The sequence below is a fragment of the Petaurus breviceps genome, unplaced genomic scaffold (assembly GCF_028583685.1).
Source record: "Petaurus breviceps papuanus isolate PSGF00001 unplaced genomic scaffold, PetGlider_PUasm1.0 91133, whole genome shotgun sequence".
NCBI classification, from domain to species: Eukaryota; Metazoa; Chordata; class Mammalia; order Diprotodontia; family Petauridae; genus Petaurus; species Petaurus breviceps.
In genome coordinates, this window is record NW_027187419.1 from 54,666,301 (window position 1) to 54,682,657 (window position 16,357).

At 37.0% G+C, this 16,357-nt stretch overlaps 1 long non-coding RNA gene across 1 annotated transcript; it reads left to right on the top strand.

The window, feature by feature from the left end:
* The first annotated feature begins 1,652 nt into the window (after positions 1-1,652).
* Positions 1,653-15,803, top strand: LOC138154867 (uncharacterized). Its single transcript, XR_011166696.1, has 2 exons — positions 1,653-1,726; positions 15,686-15,803. It is a non-coding gene; the product is annotated as an uncharacterized lncRNA (long non-coding RNA).
* The last annotated feature ends 554 nt before the right edge of the window (positions 15,804-16,357 follow it).

The window sequence follows — 16,357 nt, forward strand, 5'->3', positions numbered from 1 at the left end:
TATAGGCATTTTAATATTTTTAATAACCACGTTTGGGGCAGCCAGGTAGCACAGCGAGTAAGAGCACCGGCCCCAGTGTTGGGATGACCTGGGGATCAAATCTGGGCTCAGACACTTAGCACCCACCCAGAAACACCTGGCCGTGTAACCTTGAGCAAGTTACTTAACCCCAATTGCTTAAAAAAAAACATGTTCAAGAGGATATAAATTCATATTTTAATTAATATTGATAATTTTGAATTGTTTTTTGGCTTTTTTAGGAGATTTGATTAGATTATCATTATTTTTACCTCATGATGTGGTCAATTAAAAGCAGTACAAATATCATGTCTGGTTTTTATTGTTTGCTTTTGCTTGCATTGTAAGTACTGTCTTCAAAACATAGTTTCTTTGAAGGTGTCTTTTGAAGCCACATGTCAGCCTTAGTTTATCTAAAACTAGATAATGTAATCTGTAAATCCACTTATCCACTTAACATATAAACCTCGACATGTAACAGTATATTGATAGTGAGCAAATGAAAGTACCATTTTCAACCCCTCCATATGGACCAAGTAATGGTGCCAGAGTCAAACTATAGATATTAAGTATTATAGGGATACAGTCTAGACAGATGATTTTATTGGAATGAGGAGCTCCTGGATGAAGAAACTCCCTCTACCAATGCAGGTCAGCAGCTTCTCTACAATTTATTATATTAGAGAGTGACCTAGAATACTGAAAAGTTAAGTGACTTCTTTAGGGTCACAAAGCCAACTTATATATCAGAGGAAAGACTTGAACCCAGGTCTTCTTGGTTCTGAGGCTAGCTCTCTCTACTATGCTACAGCCACTGAAGATTATTAGTAGTATCTTAATAATATTAATGCTAAATTTAATGAAGATAAATTTCTTATTTCATTAGATTAAAAAGTAAATATATAACTAGAAGTTCTAATACTTTCTTCTTTTGCCCTAGTAAATAGTTGGAGTGTATTCACTCCACTGTAGAGATCTCTAGTGTATACTATATAGTTTTAAATGGTTGTATTCCTAAAGGTTTATCACACTAATTTATCACACTGTTGACATGATGACAAAGTACTTTTCAGTAATGTAACTGGGCTTAAAAAGAATTTTCAAATCTGGTTCTTATTTCCCTAAATGTTAGATATTTTCTTCCCTATTCTACCCCCTAGATGAGTGATTAGTGCTTTAAACCAGTGGTATCAAACTCAAATAGAAGGGGGGGGCATATATTGACTTAGAAAACCACAAATTAACATTATCTATGTTGGGTTGTATTTTTATTTATTTTGTTAAACATTTCTCAATCACATTTTAATCTGGTTAAGAGTATAGGTTAGGGGGCAGCTAGGTAGCACAGTGAATAGAGCACTGGCCCTGGCCCTGAGCTCAAATCTGGCCTCTGACACTTAACATGAACTAGCCCTGTGACCTTGGACAAGTCACTTAACTCCAATTGCCTCTCCAAAAAAAAAAAGAGTACAGGTTAACACCTTTATTCAAGGCAACTCTCTAATATAATAATATCAAAAGCTAACATTTACGTAGTACTTTAATGTTTGCAAAATACCTTACATATATTATCTCATTTGATCCTTGCAACAGTTCTTTCAGGTTGATGCTATTATTATCTCCATTTTACAAAGGAGGAAGAATTTGATCACAGGATTTCTTGACCCACACTCCACTGTTCTATCCACTATACTACATTATCTCCTATGTGAGTATTCTTTTCCTTATTTTATAGATCGTAAAACTTTGGCTCAAAAGGTTAACTGACTCCCACAGTAACATAGAACTATTTTAGCAATTGTCTTTATAATTTATTTGTTTATTACTAATAGATTGCCTGTGCCTTCCTCATACACTTACTGGTTATGAGACTCGGAGGCAGGTCATTTAACTTCTTTCAACTTCAGTTTCCTCATTTGTAAAATGGAAATAATAGCACCCACCTAAACTTCTTTAAAATCCCCATGCCCCCAAATTGGCACAGGTTTGCAGGTTGAGTCTTAATAGGAGCGTCTACTCTCAGGTTTCAAGGTACCTTGAAGATCTATGCTCCTAAAACTATATATAGTTTATGGGCCCCTACTGGTAAGCTTATCTTTAACAGTCAGACAGTGGACAAAATTATCTCAAATCAAAGGCATACAATATCATAGTAAAAATAGTAGCTACAAAACATTCCCCCCATAAACTTGGGACACACTTTCCCACAAGTACACAAAGTATCAGTAGGAGGATTAGACACAGAATGTACTTGTAGTGAGAATCACGTGTGGCCAAGACAACTTATGCTTCTGGTAAGCTTAAGTCCCTGATGTCTGTTTTTTTCTTTTGCAATTCTTATGCTGTCTTCTCTTACCCCTGACAGGTGTAGCATCTTTGCTGGGCAGGTAACTCAGCTGGGTTTCCTTTTTCTGTTCCTCCTAAAGTCTGATCCAACTGCCAGGGATAGTTTTTTTTTTTTTTAAATCCATAGTCATCTCTCTTCTTTGCTGCTGGAGATATCACACTTTGAAGCTCCTTTCTGCTTTGAATTCTGTCCCACTGTGTTTATGTCTGTCTAGAGAGACAGAGAGAGAGAGAGAGAGAGAGAGAGAGAGAGAGAGAGAGAGAGAGAGAGAGAGAGTATGTTTCTGTTCCCTGCCTCTAACTGTGAGATTATCTGAACTGGATGTGGTATTTCCTATTGGGTGGGTAGATCATAAGCACCATAGTCAATGGTAAGGCAAGGAGAGATATTCCCATTCCCCTGTCCCCCAGTTGTTAGAGCCACAGGGATTACAAAGCTACTTTCTGTCTGGACTAACTGAAGAGTTGGCAACAGTATGACCAATTTTCAGTAATGACAGTTGCTCTTTCCAATTCAACCAAGGAAATTTTTTCTTTTAGACACTTTATGGTTTAAGGTAGTCTTGATATTGCTGGTTGTTAGACACTAGTAATGGTTGCTGAAAGGTTGTGTGATTTCTTTCCATAGAAGAAAAAAGTTGAATAATCTGTGTTGGAGGTTTTTGGGAAATCAAGTCTTTAATTTTTTTTCTAATTTTTTGGAGGTCTTTGGGAAATCAAGTCTTTAATTTTTTTTCTATTTTTTTTTGTAGTACAATCCTACAGGAATACAGGGAAAGGCAGCATGGAAAGCTAAAGGGTTTAGGTGACCCTTGGCATTTAAAGCCCATTAGGAAAACTTAATACCAATGGGGATTAATTATAGAGAGGTAAGTTTTGGCTCAATGTGAAGAGAAACTTTCTAACAATTAGAGATGTCTGTCCAGACAATGGAATGTTCCTTATCCCTGGAAGTATTTTAGTGGAGACTGGATTACCATCTGTTGTGGATTTTGTAGAAGGGTCTTGTACTGGCTAGGAAGTCAAATTAGACTTCAAACAGCCTTTTCAGTTCTAACACCCTATCTTCTCAAAGTACTACTCAGAACTTTGAGTTTAGGACAAGCTGAAAAGAACTTTGTATAGTCTATCCTGAATAATCAGAGTTCTCTTGATTCTTCCTTATAATTCTTATTTTTTTTAATATTTTCTTTTGTTTTTCTCATGAAGGGACTAGAACTAGATGCAGTGTTTCATGAATTCTCTAAAATTTTAAAGGAAAAGTGTTATGGGAAACTTTGTTAATGATGAATTTTATCTTTTTAATTATATTTAAAAATAATATTTGAAATCTAAAATTCACAAAGTATCAAAATCTTATACAAGGAATGTCTCAATATTGCTTAATAATTATTGAAATCAGATCAACATGTGATGCTTTAGATAAACTTTCAGAATTCAATTCAATTTAATCAGAATTTACAAAGCAACTATTATATGAAGGGAACTGTAGTAGGTACTGTGCATCCAAAGACAAAACAGAAGTGCAGTCCCTGTCCTCAAGGAACTTATAGTCATTGTTGATAATAATGGGTACTATGTCTACATTCAAATATTTCACAAACCTAATTCAAATCCTGATCATTTTATAGATTATTGGTTCAAAAGAAAAGCAAACTTTAAATCAATGTACCTATATTAGAAAGTAGTAGTTAATTATTCATCTTTTCCTAGGAAAACTATGTTACTTGAGAAAAGATAAATTTTCACTTTTATTCTCTGATAAGAGGCAGAATGGCATATTGGATAGATAATTGACTGAGAAGACCTGGGTTCAAGTCGTGGCTTTGACAACTACTGGCAGCATGCTGGGCAAATTACTTAAACTCTCAGTGCTCTACGAGGCAACTCTCTATAAGTTGCAGAGTAGATGCCAACTTGAGCTGTTAAAGGGTGTTTCTTCACTCGGGAATTCACTAAACCAGTGAAATCACAGGTCCAATTCTTTTCCCTATCCCCATTTTCTGCTACTACCAGCCATAAGAAACCGGATTCATTTCTGGTCTCCTTAACGAGGAGCATACTCACACCTACTCTTTGAACAATAGGTGGCGCTAGCATACAAGCATCCAATCTAAATTCGAGCTCATATGAAATATTAAGATTAACAGAGAGGGGAAATTCAATATACCCAAGGACTAGGAATCTAACTCTGATTAATACAGAGACTTAAAAACAACTTATGCTGGAGATGAGTTCCTGATGGTAGATTAAGGGCACAAAGAATTTTTAAGGCTGACCTGGATTTAACTGGAGCAGGTGAGACATGTTTTTGGTATTCTTTCCTGAAAGAAATAATGGCCAGTTATCAGGTTTAGCTCCTCTTCTAATGTTGATATCAGAGACTGACGACAAAAGGGTTATATTCTCATATCCTACTACCATGTTAGCTTCTATAACTATGTCTTCTATGATTATGAATATATGCTTCAGTAACAGTCTAGGAACATAATTATAGGTGAATAGTCAAGCATATAAAACCTCAAAAATTAGTCATTGGCTTCTACTTTTTTCCTCTTGAAAAGTACAAAGAATGTAGGTGGCCCAAAAGGATGATTGCCATCTAGGATCATACAACAATGGTGATGGAGTACCAACAATAATTATATGATGTTTGCCACCAGTTGGTTGTTTTGGATGTGCAAAGATAGCACGGATGCAACTATTTATCTGTGCCTCACTCTTATGCTTGCACTTTGGATAACTATCAATAAGAGAATGGTGGTATCCCCCATATACATGGTACACTAAGTCACAGATGACAATATATTATTCTCATAAACCATAATATAGATATTTTTGGAATGAGGGGACAATGAGAGCCCATTCCTGGGAGCATGGGAAAGGGGCTCTGTTTTTTGCCAAGTTATGTGGAAGGAGGAGGGGGATTGGATTGGTGAACATGTTTCTGGAAGTAGTCATGATGCAGCATGGAAGGGCCCAACTCTCTATTTCAGATCATTTGAAGGCATTTTCTGATTATTTCTTGTCTAGTTACTTTTTTATGCTGAAGAAAAATCCTTTAACTACCATTGTTGTTTAGTAAATTTTCAGTTGTGTGTGACTGTTCATGACATCATTTGGGGTTTTTTTGGCAAAGATTCGAGAGTGATTTGCCATTTCCTTCTCCAGCTCGTTTTACAGATGAGGAAACTGAGGCTAACAGGGCTAAGTGACTTACATGTTTTTGGTACCTGAATGCATTGATTGTATTCTGGGTAGAACTTAAAAAAATACAGGGGTTACACAGCTAGTAAGTGTCTGAGACCAGATTTTAACTCTGAAAGATAACTGTTCCTTACTCCAGGCCTGGCACTTTATCCACTGTGCCACCTAGCTAACCTCTATTAACTGGCTATTGAGCCTAAAATGAGACATAATACAAAAGGTCAAATTGACTTTTTTCCCTGATGGTAATTAAATCAAAGACTGCTATAAGCCTCCAGTTGGGGAGGAAGAGGAAGTAATAGCAGTCTCTTCATTCAGTTCACACCTACATGGAGTCATTAACACATGGTGTGGTTGTTTTTCTGTCCTTGTTATGTTTTATTCTGTGCTGTTCTTAGGTGAATGAGTCTTGGTGATGGAATTAGCTTAACTTTATGAGCTTTGAATAGTTGGAAGAACCACTAGAAGTTCAGGAACTGGAATCTATACCAGAATTTTTTTGGCAACTAAGCTTGCTAAGGATCATAGCTCTGAAATCCAATCAAGCAATGATTTAGACAGGTGAGATTACAGGTTCTGAAAGCAAGAGAGGCATTTTACCCATTGACCATGCTGTGTTGGGAAGTAAACTTGGTTGAGAGAATGCTTTGTAGCAGTTGCTTTAAGTTGGAGCCACTTTGCAAGGATTGAGAGTGTAGAGGGGAGAGTGTGTCCTCAGTTTGAGAAGAATGTATTTGTACTTTTGTTCTTGGCATATTTCTCAGGAAATATACCTTTGGAAAAGCTGATTGATGTTAACTGCTTATTACTGATATCCAAGAAATATCAGTTTTTTTTAGATTAATAGTGGTGTACTAGTCACTGAGATTGATGGATATTGAGGAGATATTAACTAGTGATTGATATTGGGAAAAACACACTGGAATGGAGGCTCAAGTCGATAGTATTAGAAAAAACCCTATTACCCTTAGCTTTACTCCTAAAACCTTGAGGGGAAGATGGAATCACCCTTGCTCTGGGATTTTAACCTGCTAGTGTACATGTGGGGTTGGGACAGTAAGTCCACAGTATTGTGACATTTTCTTTAACAAATAAATTTTAAGTCAAAACCATAAAAGATAGGAATTGAACTCACAGTGGGCTGCTAACCTAGTGATTGGTGAGAATGAGATTGCAATTTTTCTAATTAATGGGGAAACTATCCAAACATACCCATGAATTATTTTAGAAATCCAGATTAGGGGGAAGCTAGGTGGTACAGTGAATAGAGCACCGGCCTTGGAGTTAGGAGAACCTGAGCTCAAATCCAGCCTTAGACATGACATACTTACTAGCTGTGTGACCTTGGGCAAGTCACTTAACTCCATTTGCCTTGCCTTCCCCCATCACAAAAAAAAAAAAGAAATCAAGATGAGGAAAATGAATATGGCAGTCAAATAGTAGCAACATTGTGTAGGAAGAGAGCATAGGGCACTTCTATATTATTGTGAAATATATTGACTTTCTTGTGCCAAAGTACTTCAAAGGGCATGGAAATAAAAGAAGAAATTGCTATTTTTAAAAAAGTAAAAATCATGAAGATGAAGTAAATTCATTTTCTAAGAAAAATTCCATCCTGAAACTTGAATATTTGGTGGGTAATTTTGTATTTTGTTTTTATTAATTACTTTTAGTTTTCAACATTCACTTCCACAAGATTTTGAGTTCCGAATTTTCTCCCCATGTCTCCCCCTTCCCCCAACTCAAGACAGTGTGCATTCTGATTACCCCTTCTCCCAGTCTGCCCTTCCTTCTATCAACCCCTCTCCTTCTCTTATCCCTTTACCTTCTATTTTACTGTAGGGAAAGATAGATTTCTATATCCCATTACCCTTATTTCCCAGTTGCATGTAAAACCAATATTTAACATTTATTTTTAAAACTTTGAGTTCCATATTCTCTCCCTTCCTCCCTTCCCACCCACCCTCATTGAGAAGGCAAGCAATTCAATATAGATTATACATGTGTAGTCATGCAAAACACTTCTATAACAGTCTCTAAGTATATCATCATATCATCTGCAAAATGATAGCATGGTCTCTTCTTTGCCTAATTTGATTCCTTTGATTTCTTTTTCTTCTCTAATTGCTACTGCTAACAGCTCTAGTACCAGATTGAATAAGAAGGGTGATAGTGGACACCCTTGTTTCACCCCTGATCTTATTGGAAATGCTTCTAGCTTATCGCCATTACATATAATACTTGCTGATGGTTTTAAATAGATTCTACCTATTATTTTAAGGAAGGCTTCATTTATTCCTGTACTTTCTAATGTTTTTAATAGGAATGGATGTTATATTTTGTCAAAAGCCTTTTCTGCATCTATTGAGATGATCCTGTGGTTTCTGCTAGTTTTATTGTTGATATGATCAATTATACTGATGGTTTTCCTAATATCAAACATTCTTAGTAACATCCTTAAAAAATATCAGCTATGTACACACATACACACACATATATACATATATATAATATATATATATGTATTTATTGAAGAGGTTACCCATAAATAGGGGTAGGTTTTCTCTGGAGACCCCAAAATACCAACATCCCAGGTCCTGCCAAATGGATTCAACTCAAGTCTTCTCTCAGCCAAAGAAAAGCAAAGTTTATTAAAAATTCTCTTGTATTAGACACAGAGTAAGTCTGTCTCACACCCCATGGTGTGAGATGGGGGTCTTATATACAGAAGGTTGTTGGAGGAATCTAGGGGTGGTCTAGAGGAGCAGTTTGGGGAGGGTCTTCAGAAGTCAGATGAGGTTAATGAGTGATTAAGGGTGGGAAGTTGCTTGGAGACTACAGACAATGATGGGCTAGGCCAGTTCAAGGGTGGATTGATATTTTGATAGGCTCAAGGGTGGAAAGTAGATGGACAATTGAGGGCTAAGCTAGAAACAGAGGTTTGGGTCCAGCCACAATGTAAGGCTTATGGCCTCATACAAATGCCTCATTAAATGGGATGATTTAATCAGAGTTCAAGGGGTATTCCCAGAGCCTGTACCTCGAAGATTCAAGGAGAGCTGAAGGGGTTTCCTAGAGCCTGCACCTCATTATATATCATAATATTCAGTATATCACATGGTACATAGATATATCATTGCATTCAGTAAGTGGGTCCCAAGCAAAGATCTTCCCTAGCACAACACATTACATAGTATATATAATTGTATCCCCCAAATCAGGGGATCCCAGCCAAAGTTTTCCCTTAACACAACACATTCTTAAGGGGAAGCAGAAAATACAAACAACATCCACCTCTAGGTCACAGTGAATCACAATAAGTCACAATCTCTTCCATCAATACACAGTGTCCAAGTAAATTCTTCTTTCATCTTAACTGAATACTGACTTCCAAGCCCCATCGCTCTTCTATAGGCTGACCATTCCTGATTCTTACCTGAATTCACACATAGGCAGCTCTGCTCCTGCTCCATATCTCAGTTCATGGGGACTGTTCCACTCCAAGTTCCTGCCTGACAGCAGGCTCCAGGGGCTCCTGCCCACAACTTCTGTTTTTAGGAAAACAAAGCTTAACAGGGCCACAACAATATTTATACACGTTATCAGTACCATCATCTCAATTCACTTTAACAGCTCTTAAAAGGGGCTTATGTGAAGCCTCCTTCCCATGGGTAGATCTCCGCTCTTCAGTTCAATTCACTCATAAAGATCAGCAGATAGGGTTTCCGTCTGAGAAATTTAACAGGCCAACAGACAGGACTTATGTCTGAGAAGTCAACATAGACTAACAGATAGAACTTCTGTCTGAGAAATCAACACAGATCAACAGACAGGGTTTCTCTCTGAGGAATTAACATAGATCAACAGGGAAGGCTTCTATCTGAGAAATTAGCAAGACAGGATCTGATAAATTAGCACATGTCAACAGAGGGAGTACCAACATCACAATCATTCTTTCTGTTAGGCCTCCCCACAAGCAAGTTCCCCTAGTCCGCTTACACTTGCTTCTCTCTCTCAGCTCTGCTTCACTCTCTCCTTTCTCCTCTCCCTCCAAGCAATACAGTCTTTATTATCTCCAATCAAAGATCAAAGGCAAAACTCAAAGGTATTTGATTTTCTAGAACTCATATACAAGTCTCTGATTGGCTAAAACTCAATCCAGAAAAACAGCAAAAAATCCTACTTTGCTTGCCATTATAAGAGCCCACAATTTAATGGTTGTGTGTGTACAAAATGCAAATGATTATGTACAATCAACAGAGGGAAGGCAGTAGAACTAAGCACCTACTATGTGTAAAGTCCTTTGTCAAAAAAGCATTCCACAAATGTTAGATAGGATAATAAATTTAAACATGGAATAGAATTTAGGGTCATCAAGTCTAACACCTTTCAGAATACATGATTTTCTTTGAAAGCTTTTCAAATCTCTCAGAAGTTTCCCATCTGCATTTCTGTTTGATCCCTTAAAGTAAATAAATGCAAATGCATTACATAATTTTGTTCCTGTTTTATCTAAATTGGTTAAGCCATTGCTGGCTATGATCACATAAAGAAGGGGAAAAGAATAAGTATTTATATAGTGCTTATTATATGCCAGGCAGTGTGCTAAGTGCTTTACAAATATTAGATCAAATGATCTTATAATGATTTTATAATCAAATGATTATAAAATATAATAATATTAGGAAAATGTGGAAGGGGAGAGAACTTTTTTGGGGAAAGATAATGACTCTAGTTAATTTAAAATGTCTATAAAACATCTTGTTTGAAATGTCTAACAGACAGTTGGAGATGTGAGCTTGGAGATTAGGAGAGAGGTTAGAACTGGATAAGTACATCTGGGAATCATCATCAGAAAGGTGATAATTGAATCCATGAGGCTTGATCTCCAAGTGAAATAGTATTTGGGGAGAAGAGAAGAAGACCTAGGACAGAGCCTTGGGAGACACCCACCTTTGTCAGACATGACCTGGACAAATTGCCAGCAAAGGAGACTGGGGAATGGTTATTGATGTAGGAAAGACAGAGAGAAGAGGATATAAAGTAGAAGAGGACGATCAACTGTCAAAGGCTACGGAAAGGTCAAGAAGGATGAGGATAAAGAAAAGGCCATTGGATTTGGCAATTAAAAGATCATTGTAACTTTGGAGAGAGTGGTTCCATTTGAATGATGAGGTTGGAGGCCAGACTGACACTTAAGAAAAGAGTGAGATGGAGGGAAGTAGGAACAAGGGGATTAAACATATAAGATAGAACATCAGTTTTATAGGAAAGGTAGGGGAAAAGGTTTGTGTTGAGGAGTGGGAGGAGTACACATAATGTTGAGGTTACGTGAGTATGGGAGAAAGCACCATGGGTGTGGATGAGGAGAAAGAGGAGCCATATAATAAGCAAAGTCTTCATTGAGGCCAGAGTTCCAGAGATGCCTCAGTGGGCAGAGTCACCCCAGAGGGAGAAGACAGGCACTAGGCTATATGCAGCATGTCCTGGAGAAGGAGAGTGGGAACACTAACATGTCGAATTGGGGAGGGGGTGAAGGAAGAGAGGGAAGTCTATTACTGGGATCAATAGGCTCATGGGAGCTTTAGGGAGAGACAGCATGGTTCAGTCAAAAGAACATTGGATCAGCAGATCCATTAGAATGCAAATAAGATTCTTAAGAAGATTTGACTGAAATTGTTCTCTCCAAAGTTACCAGTGATTTCTTAAATGCTAGATCAAATGGCTTTTCCCTAATTTTCATTCTTCTTGCTCTTTGTAGTCTTTAACACCATCACTCCTGAATCCTGTCTCTTTTCTAGGTTTTCAGGACACTGTTCTTTCTTGGTTCTCTTCTGCTTGTCTGAACAGCCCTTCTTGGTCACTTTTGCTGGATCTTCATCTGGGTCATGTCCAGTAGCTACAAATATCCCTCAAGACTGTCCTCAGACATGTTTGCTTTTCTCTCCTCACTCTCTGATGATAGATGCTTTCCTGAAAGCAAGTTTCTTTTTTAAATTGGAGAAAGAAAAGAGGAGATGAAGGCACTCCTTTGAGTGGTTGGAGGCACTAAAGGTTGGCTAGAGGCACTAAATAAGTATTTTCTAGCTTTAAAAAGGTCTGACACAATGGCTAGATCCAGACTAAATAATATTAGCTTCCTTTTACAAGCTTCCAGTTTTCTGGAGATCACCATGAAAATGTATTTACAGTTTCTTATTAGTAGGGCTGTCTTGAGGAGGTCAATAACACTGGACATCAATTCCATAGTGGTGTGAATCACTTCCCAAGAGGATTTGTAGTGAAAGTTTCCCTGTGAAGAAGGCACATCTGTACAATCCTAATGTTACCTGTATCACCCCTGTAGTTCTAATGAGTGAGGCAGCATGGGGCAGTGGAAGGCATATTGAACATAGAGTGGGGAGACTTGGGGGTGGTCTCCAGCTTTAACAAATTATATAACTTGTCTATTCTCTCCATCAAAGTCTTTGGTATTACTGTCCTCTTAGCCTCTGAACCCTAAGGACCATAGGGGCTTTTCAGCTGACTTGTAGCTGAAACTTCCTATATATTTAATTTCCCCTAACTAGGAAGTAAACTACTTGAGATCAAGGACTAGCTTTCTTTTTTTCTTAAATTTGCATCTCCATTCCTTAGTCCAGTGTTTTGAAAATAGTTAGAGCTTGATGTTTTTTCATTCATTCATTTACTCATCCACTCGTTCATCCATTTCCCTTTTAAAAAATCTGTGTGATGAGGAACACAGCACTAATATTTTTTACATTACAGGGTTGTTATGAGGAAAGCAATTTGTAGACCTTGAAGCACTACATAAATATGCATTATTTTTAATAATGCATAATAGTCTCAACAAATTTGGCAGAGGAAAGAAAATACTTGTGAGAAAATATTATACATATTATCTTTCCTAATTATTGAGTTCTGTTTTGGAATGTTTAATTTTAGTTGCCCATGTGATATCCAATTGGAGATATCTAGCAGATAGGTAGAGATGTGGGACTGGCATCTCAGGAGAAAGGTGAAGGCTAGATATGTAGAGTTTGGTATCATCTCCATAGAGATGCTAGTTGAACACATGGGAGTTTTGAGATGATTGAAAAACAAAAGAGAAGGAAGAAAACCCAAGATAAGGCCATGGGGTTCTCTCCTAATACAAAGGGAGCAAAATATGGAAGATGACCCTGTAAAGAAGACTGAAAAAACATTAGTTAAAGAAGGCCTATAATAGAGCAATAACATAAAACCTAGAGAAGTGAAAGTATCCAGAAGAAGTGAGTGACCAATAATGTCATGATACAAAGAGGTCAATAAGGATGAGGACTAATAAAAGAAGTTATCAATAAAGAGATCACTGGGCATTTTGGAGGGAGAAGTTTCAGTCCGACCTTGTAGAGGGAAGCCAGACTACAAAAAAGTGAGAAGGGAGTGGGAGGTAAGAAAGTAGAGGCAATGAATGTTGACAGCTTTATCTGGGAGTTTGATTATATAAAAGGAAAAATTTAGCACCATAACTTGGGATGATTGAATTAAGTGAAAGTTTTCAAAAGGCAGCAGAGAGAAGCCAGTGGTTACAGAGATACTGAAAATTAGTGAGGGAGAATGATCAAAGAGGTAAGCTCCCAGAAGAAAGAAGATAGAAAAAAATCGAGGGCAAAAGTAGAGGGTTTGATGTTGACAAGGAAAAAAGTCACCTTTTTCTCCAAGAATGGAATAAAGGAAGAAAGAATGGGGATAAGATGAAAGAAAATGTGGTGGAGAACTGGGAAAAAGGAAGAAGCTTCCAACAGTTGACCTCAATATTTTTAGTAAAGTATCAGGCAAAATCCTTCTTGGGTGGGAGTAAGGTTGAGGGTGAGGTATGATATAGGTAGTTTTCTTTGAGATGAGAAGTTTTGAATAGCTGCTTTGGAAAATATACTAGAAAGACAATCAGAAAAAAGTTAAAAGATAGGCAGACATGAGGGCCGAGTTGAGATCCAGAATACATCATTGTGTGACTTCTTCCAGTGAGTTATAGTGGCATGCTAGTAGAAGCAAAGAAGGCTGATAATGGGAGTGATCCAACGTTAGGATTTTAAAAAGGCTGAGTGGAGAAAAGACAAGGGAACAAGGGATTCAGGATCAAGGTTTCTTTCCTTCTATCTTTTGAAAACCTTGTCCTTAAATTACATGTTAAATAGATTTCTGAGTTTGACCTTTATGAAAAATATTTCTTGTGTGGGAAAAGTGTATTATGAAATCAAAACAACAAACTGGTAAACAAACTTTTGGACACAGCATGTCTGTAGGTTTAAAATTTTAAAACCAAAGTCAAGTAAATTTAATTTTGAGAAGTTGGAGAACATTTCAAAATTTCAACTTGATAAAAACTAGAAGGTGGAATATCACAAAACCAAATTAGAATGAGTGGTTTGTATAGAATTTTAGAGCTGGGAAGACTAGAGGCCATCTTGTTCATCTCCCACACAACTGCCAAAGTGATTTTCCTAAAGCATAGTTTTGGCCATATCATTACCTTACTCAATAGATTTTACTGGTTCCATATAATCTCTGTGATCAAATAGAAACTTCATTTTTTGCCATTTAAAGCTCTTCCTAAACTAGCCTCTTTGTCCTTTTCTAATCTTAATCATTATTCCTTTTCACACACTTAGCAGTCCAAGCATACTGGCCCAACTTACTGTTCTTCCACCTCCTCTATGTGCATTTGCACTGGCTGGGCCCCATACCTGGAATGCTCTTCCTTTCTACCTTCCCTTCTTGGAATTCTTGGTTTTCCTTCAAGACTCTACTCAAGTACTATCTTCCAAAGGAGGGCATTCCTGGTCCTTTTCTTCCCTGCCATCTAGATTCTAGGGTCTTCTTCTCTAAGGTCACTTTGTATTTTTTGTATATGCATATGTATACACACACACTCTAATTTGGGAGAGACTATTATATAAATAATATATATGTATAGTTTACATTACAATATATATAGTATACATATATAATAGTCTCTCCCAAATTAGAATGTATATATATACACACACATATATACATTCTAATTTGGGAGAGACTATATATATGTATATATACGTACATGTATATATACATACACATATACACACACACACACACATATATATAGTCTCTCCCAAATTAGAATGTAAACTTCTCAAAAGGTAGGACTGTTTTTCTTTTTTGTGTGCCTTGTGCTTGGCACATAGTAGGTACTTTATAAAACCTTTTTGATTGACTGATTGATCTTGATCTGAAGCTCCACTTTATCAATGTGAGAAGACCATCTACATCATTCTTCATAAGTAGTCATCTAATCTTTGTTTGGAGATCTCCCATGGAGTGGTGGTGGTGGTGGGAACCCATTACCTACTAGGGCAGCACTTTCCACTTTAGGTTAATATTAGTTGTTAGAAAATACCAAGCCTAAATTTTGCAACTTTGCGACTTTCATCCATTGCTTCTTTCCTCTAGGAACCAAACAGGGCAAGTATAATCCCTCTTGATAGTCTTCAAATATCTGAAAACATCCTGTCTCCCCTAAGTTTTCTCTTCACTAGGTGAAACTTCCTTCAATAGATGTTCATCTGTTTTGAACTCAACAGCCCTTCACCATGCTGATTTCCCTCATCTAGACCCTCATTTTATATATTAGTATCCCTCATGTCATCATCTGCAAATTTTGTAATTATGCCATGATAATAACTGATATTTATGTAGGCTTTAAGGTTTCCAATGTGCTTTACATTATCTCATTTGAACCTCACTACAACCTTGCACAGATTTAGAGGTGCAGAAAAAAAGGTTCAGAAAAATGAGATGCTCTGCTCATGCTGACTCAGCATCAGGGGCATAATTCATACCCAGATCTTCTTGACTCCAAGTCCAATATTTTTTTCCAGTATGGTTATAGGTCTTTGCTCCCAATGTTTTATCTTGATCCATGGTGTCAGCCATTTTGACTGAAGCAATTGATGATTTTATATAGTGTTTTTTTTTAAATAAAAGTTTACAAAATGTTGTCCTTATAACAATGCTATGAAATAAATACTGTAAGTATAACAATAATAATCATAATCATATATTATATAATAGAAATATTATTATTTTACAGGTGGGAAGAACTGAAGCTCAAAGAAATTATCTGTGATCACACAGCTACAGAACTGGGTTTGAAACCCTCACATTAAGTCTATTACTTTCTATTATTCCATGCTGCATCTTTTTTTTTTTATCACAGAGGCACAGCCTTCTTGTACTTGCCACAGTAAAATTAAATTCTTTATCTTTCATAGTAAAGGCACCTAGGTAGTACAGTGGGTATAGCATTAGACAGAGTCAGGAAATTCTGAATTCATATTATACCTCAGGCAGTTAGCTATTTGATCCTGGGCAAGTCATTTAACCTCTTTTGTACCTCAGTTTCCTCATCTGTAAAATGGAGATGCCACCCATCTCATAGGGCTTTTGTGAGGATCAAATGGGTTAATATTTACAAAGATTTTATAAACCTTAAGATGCTATATATGTTGTTGTTCAGTCATATCTGACTCTTGTGACCCTGTGGACCATACTAACCATGGGGTTTTCTTGACAAAGATACTGGAGTAGTTTGTCACTTTCTTCTCCAGTGCATTAAAACAGAGGTTAAGTGACTTACCCAAGGTAACACAGTTATTAAGTATCTGAATCTGGATTTGAACTCAGAACTTCTTGACTCCAGGTCTAGTGCTCTATCCTCTGAGTCATCTAGCTGTCTTAAAATGCTATATAAATGCTAGCTATT